Source organism: Cyprinodon variegatus, unplaced genomic scaffold (assembly GCF_000732505.1).
Source record: "Cyprinodon variegatus isolate N-32 unplaced genomic scaffold, C_variegatus-1.0 Scaffold41, whole genome shotgun sequence".
Classification (NCBI taxonomy): Eukaryota; Metazoa; Chordata; class Actinopteri; order Cyprinodontiformes; family Cyprinodontidae; genus Cyprinodon; species Cyprinodon variegatus.
The window spans coordinates 324,026-330,569 of record NW_015150494.1 but is presented as its reverse complement, the minus strand read 5'-3'; positions in this window follow the sequence as shown (position 1 = coordinate 330,569).

Here is a 6,544-nt window from a genome sequence, read left to right as displayed (position 1 = left end):
CTCCAGCTTTAAAAAATACTCTATCACTGGGAAGAGGGAGGCTGCTAAGATAAAGTGCTGTTTGGATGGATTTGGATAAAGAGTGTTGTACTCTGCTTAACATTTCAGCGTATCCTCTGGTCGATCCAAAGGAGCAGCAGAAAAGCAACGCTGCACCTCCACTATACCAGTGTGTTCCTGTTTGGCTGTGACTCCATCCTGGAGAGAAATATCAGCTGTGCTGCTGCCATTAGCACCTTTGTTTATAGATGTTGGAGATCAGCCTGTTTTTCAGTGTAGTCCTGTTTCTCTGACCGTGACTGGCTGGATGTGCTCTCTTCATCCTCTGACATGGGAGCTGGCTCGGAGCTCGTCTGCCTGGCTGTGTGTTTCATGGATGGGGCCGCCTTTGGAGCTTGTTAAAAGTTGCCTTTTGTATCTCTGCTTCTGTCTCCTTGAACCCCAGTCGGCCTTGGCAGATGGCCGCTCACACTGAGCCTGGTGGTTGCTTCCTGTTAAAAGGGAGTTTTTCCTCTCCACTGTCGCTTACAAGCATGCTTAGTGTGAGGGATTGCATTTGAGTTAATGAGTTGATGCAATCAACTGGTTTTCCTTAGATAGAAAACGTTGAATCAATTTGACTGATCTTGTTTGTATTGTATCTGTAAAATGCCTTGAGATGATGTGTTGTCAATTGGCGCACTATAAATAAACTGAACTGAACTTATCAGAACGGAACATGCAGGGCAGTGTGCCTTGAAGACTAAGCTGAATATAACATTAAAAAAAATCATTCTTTGTCATCATGAACTTAAAAACTATGTTTTCAGGGAACTTTTTTACTGAAAACATATATATATATTTTTTTCTATAAACTGATTATAGAAAAAAAGAGATTTTAAAAACACACAGTATAGAGGAAGCCACTTCGCAGACTGAAGACCTGGTAAAACTGGTTCTCTCTGACTTTTAATCTCTGTTACTTTTTTCCATATCTCAGTGACTGCAGTGTGTATAGAGAGGCACCAGCTACACATAGGGAAGCAGATCCCAAGCTGTGCAGAAATGTGTGTTTTACGTCTACCTCTGTGCCCCATGAATTGAAGAAATAATAAAGATTGGTAAATGGTAAGATTGTTAAAATCTTTTTTTTTTAAAGAAAAAAACGTTTAGCTTGGCTACCAAGCAAAGCCTCACTTCATGACCAGCCTATGCAGCATGTTATTAAACCAGAACAGAGATCATTTTAATTAGTAATATATTAGGATCTGTGTTTAAAGAAAAGGAAAACGCAGCAACAAAGGCTGTGGGATGGTTTATATAGGCACTAGTGGGGCAGTGAGAATTGATTCTCAGAGAGCAATCTGCCAAGGTTGTCCAATTTTAGTGGTGGAGATTCTCAGTCTTCCAGGTCAAAGTCATTCAAAAAAGTTAAGACAATCCACTGCACTTTGTTTTCCAAGTTTCAAGATATTTTGCTTCCCATCCAGGAAGCTTTCTCAATTAAAAATGTCTGGATTACCTTTGAGGTCCAGGCTTTTATAGAGTAGCTCAACAAAAGCCTTGTAATTGCGTAAAAAACATGCAAATTGAAACTGTTTAATGATACAGTTTAATAATAATCAAATAAACTAACTTTACCAGCAGCCTTTTTCCTATTTGAGCCCTTATTAATTTCCTCAAGTTCTCATGTAATTTCCTGAGAACCTCTGGAAGGTGAGGCTAATGGCAAGAATGGCTCCCAACCTAAAGTCTTGCATGATTAGAATTATAGTAAGATCATGCCTAAAGCTTTGGTCAGGAGCTTAGAGCTTTTTGTTTTTTATTGTTGTTGTGCTACTTAGATTTTCCCAGCTTGGGCAGATTGGATGGAGAGCCTCCTTGAAGATCATTTTTTTAGAAAATTGTTAGATAAATATAATCCTGGACATTGAATGAAACCTTTCTTACACATGAAGGCACATTTCCAACAAACACTTGATGTTGGATAACCATTGGATTATGAGGAAAAAATGAAAGTTGGATTTACATTAAATCATTTCTCAATTCAAGATTAGCACTCAATGTTAAGCAGACATCGCATATTGATTACTAGTCAACACAACTTGAAACTAATTAACCCTTTAAAGCCTTGACCATAAAATAATGAATCGAAAGTTTTGTCATTGAACTTTCTGACAAAAAAATTAATTTTTTTATAACTTTAATTAGATAATTTATTTGCATCAATTTTGATACATTAAGCATTTCTGTTTAATCTTTTATACATTTTCTGTTCCCTACATCTGTCTGATTGTGTAATTCCGGGTTTTCAAGAGCAAAAATATTACACTGATCATTCAGAGGTCTCAAAAACGCATGTAGCAAATAAAATACGCTTGGCTTTGAAGGGTTGAACGACAACATCAGATTGATGTAGCTAATGTTGCATCAATGTTTGCATTTGCTTGTCCAACGTTGCAAGAACCAACCTTAATACAACGTGGCGTTTCTGCTGGGTTAAAAGGACAAAATGTTAAAACAAGCTAAAATCTAATACTGCTTTAATAAATACATATTATGTGAGTATAATTACATGATGTAAAAATAAATAGTGTAACCTCATAGCTTAGAACTAGTTTATAAAGATTTAAGTCATGGAGATAACATGTTGTGTCAGCATTTCTGATTAGAGAAGCCTAAAGAGGACAAACCTGTCAGCCTTATGCATTTTACCTATACCTGGAAATGTGTTGTTGGTCCCAAAAGAGTTAAAAACAATCTGAAACTACTGTAGATCATATAATCTTCCATGTTCTGTTATAATGAAAGAACATCCATACTTTATTGTTTTAGGGAGGGGCAAAAGAAACAAATAAAAAAGGAAAAACACGTAATAGACTGGGTAAAACAAAATTTCCTTTAAAACAGAAGTTCAGGTTACAGGCTTTCTGTTGGACAGGTAAGGTAATTGAATATAACAGTGAATCATATTTTGCTGTTATGTTATAACAAGACACAGACGTCATTAGGGGGTGCAATTTCTCCAGATTACCTCAACAAATTAACAGCTAGAATGCCAAAGGTCTGCAATGCTGGAATTGCAAAAGCAAAAGTTTGATGTAAAAAAAAATCTTATTTCAAATTCAAATAATTATTTCTAACCTTGTCAATGTCTTGACTCTATTTGATATTCTTTTCTATTCATTTCACAACGTACGCTGGTGAATAAGTGTTTTTCAGGAAAAACACAAAATTGTTTTGGTGACCCAAAACTTTTGAACGGTAATGTACATGTATTTATTACATTTTTATGGTAATTACATCTTACATATAATTTCAACATTTTACATCAAGACTGAAAAACAAGAACATGTCTGTTAATGCTATAGTATTCTTACATTTTTGCGTGCATGATGTCATATAATTTATTTTTAAATTTTTTCATGAATATAACATGCAATATATTTCAGCTCATGGCTTTTTCAAAGTAGAAATACAACAAGCACTAAAAAAAAACAACGGCATCATCCACTTAATAAATAATTACTACATTGACATTTCACAGTGAATTACTCTCTATTTACTCTACCTTCTATTTTCTAATGTTAGACACACACTAACTCAGTCAATATCTTCTGGTTGGTCTGAGACAGACTATTGTTACGCTACATACTATACTATAGGATACATCAGCGTATAGATGGATTTTCCTGGTAAGTCCATCGACAGACTCTAAATTAGCTGTGGAATGTCTTCCCACAGCCGGCTAACTGCTTGTTTTTGCAGCCAGATGCTACACATGTAGGCTTTTTTATTGCGTGTCTCTGTGGGTGTGGGGAGTACCAACATGGCGGACGGAGGCTTTTTGGGCAATCAGCAATCCAGTAAATAAATAGAGATCAGTGGATATCACACGCTTAAAGGGAAGCACAAGTTTAGATGGTGATCAATCCTACACACTGTCCCTTTATTCAAGACTATTCCACTTTAGCTCAGGATTTGTGTTTAGGGTCATTTTCCTGCTGGAAGATGAACTTTCACCCCACTATCAAGCCTTTGCAGCCTCCGACAGGTTTTCTGCAAGGTCTGCTCAACGTTTTGCTCCATTTATCTTCCTATCCCACTCTGACATTTGAACCAGAGTCCTTTTCTGCCTGATCTCAATGACATACCTTCTTCCACATGTCTGCTTGTGCTCTGTATCGTTTGTAGCAAATTCAAACAAAGCTATCTTTCTTCAATAATGATTTTTTTCTTGTTAATATTCCATAAATATTCTATTTTTAATGAAGTATTTATTCGGTCAGCAGATCCTCCAGTATTACTATCAGAAACCTTTGAGGCCTCTCAAACAGGTGACCTCTATTAAGAGGTCGTTCACCAAATGTTATCAGCACCTCTTGCCTCTCCCCCACAAAAGTGAACAAAAAATTTCTTTTTTTTTTCTCCCAATCTGTTTCATTCAGCCAAAACTTAAGAACTATGAACATATGTGGCCATCACACTTTAAAAAGTGGTCTTACTCAATACTTGCACATTTGTTAGACCTGAACCTTCAGAGGCTCATAAAGACAGGAACAAAGTCTGCCTTCTATCGCATGGAGAACATCTCCACGATTAAAGGACTAATGTCTCTGCAGGACCTTGAAAACTAATTCCTGCTTTGTTCGTCTTGAGTTGCGTTGGTTCCACAGGTCTGTGGGTCAGGCAGCTGCAGCTGATCCAGAATGTTGCTGCCTGTGTCCTCACTAGAACTAAAAAAGTGGAGAACATGAGCCTCTTTCTACAGTTTTTCCCCTGGCTCACCATTTCTCTAAGAATAGACTTCAAATCCATCTCTATAAATCACTGAATGACTTGGCTTCAAATTACATTGCAGACTTGTTGTCAGTAGATCAACAGCCAGACCATTGAGGTCTTCTGGTTCAAATCTACTCTTTATACCCAGAACCAAAACTAAACATGGAGACGGAGCCATTAGTTCTTACGCTCCACTAATCAGGAATAAAATATTTGAAAAACTATAATAAAAGCACTGTAACCCTGTTTGTTTAGAGTGGCCTTTGACTGAGGTCATTTTATTTTTTTATTAATATAATCATTTTATTTGAGCTGTTCATTTGCATTCTCTTCGATTATCTTTATTGCCTCTCTGCCACTGCAATATACTTTTGCCTCCTCTTGCCTTTAGTCAGCATATGAAATACTTTAAAATGATTGGCGGAATGCGTGAAAATAATAAAAAAGTTTAAGGCAGGGGCTACCAACACCGTTCCCGCATGCACCAAGGGACCCTCAAGGACCACATGGGGGGCCCTCAACGTCTTTTGAAAACAGAGCAATGTACTGGTGGGCTAATTTTACAATCATTTTGTTCTGTTGCTCTTTTTTTTTAATCATTTTTTAGAGCATGTCATTATATTAATCATATAAAACATTTAAACTAGTGATGGGTTAATGAGGCATCTTGAAGCTTTTCCATACATTGCCTAACTGTACTGTCTTACAGAATACTGACACCTGCTGGACATTTAAAGACATTACAGGCAGATTATTTGAGAAACTAAACTGGATTGATTTGATGACCTAGTAAAATATCATTATAGTTATTGTAGGTTATATTGTATTATTTCATATCTATGTTTAAATTGAAAATCTCTTTGATATTTTTAGATGCAGCAAAATGTGACAATTTAGGGGAAAATGTGAACGAGGATGATTGTGGACTAGTTTTTAAATTATCATTTTAAAACAATAAGTACAGTAAAAACAGTAAACAACAGTAAACAGTAGTCAACTTCAAATGAACTCTAATTCAGATAAGCTGATTTATAACTGAAAGGAAGAGGATGACACAATTAGAAAATTAAAATTAAAAATGCAACGGCTGAAACGACATTCTAATTTAATTTGATTTTTATTTTAATTATAAATCGCAAAAGATTAGATTTTTTTTAGCAGATGCATGCGTCTTGGAAGATACGTTTTTAAACAAAGTTCAGTGAGTCAGTCAGTTATGCACCCATGCATCGGTGTGGCTGGACCCATCAATAATTTAAACATTTATATAGAGATTTCAAAATGAAAATACTTAAAAGAAAATAAATAATTAAAATAAACGCTAAAAAAAAGTGAAGTAGCCCTCAGTCTTAAAAATGTTGGTAACCTCTGGTATAAATTGTTTGAGTGCTTTTCTGATGCCCTCTGGTAGTGATTGGTCAAGTGATATGGCTTTCTATATGGTCCAATTACTCATGATTAATAGGACCATATGGCTTACATTATTTATTGGCTGCATCTAAAAATATCTAAGATATTTTTAATTTAAACATACATATAAAATAATATAACATAACTTACAATAACTTAAATGCAATCCTTCTCAAAGGTCATTAAATCAATTCAGTTTAGTCTGTCCAATAAGCTGCCTGTAGTGTCTTTAAATGTCCAGCAGGTGTCAGTATGCTGTGAGATAGAATTAGCGCAGCATCAATCCAGTTTTGCTTCAAGATGCTTCATTAACCATCTCTGCTCTCTGGTGTTACTCCTGGTTATCTATGCCTCCAGATGGGTCCCTTGTATA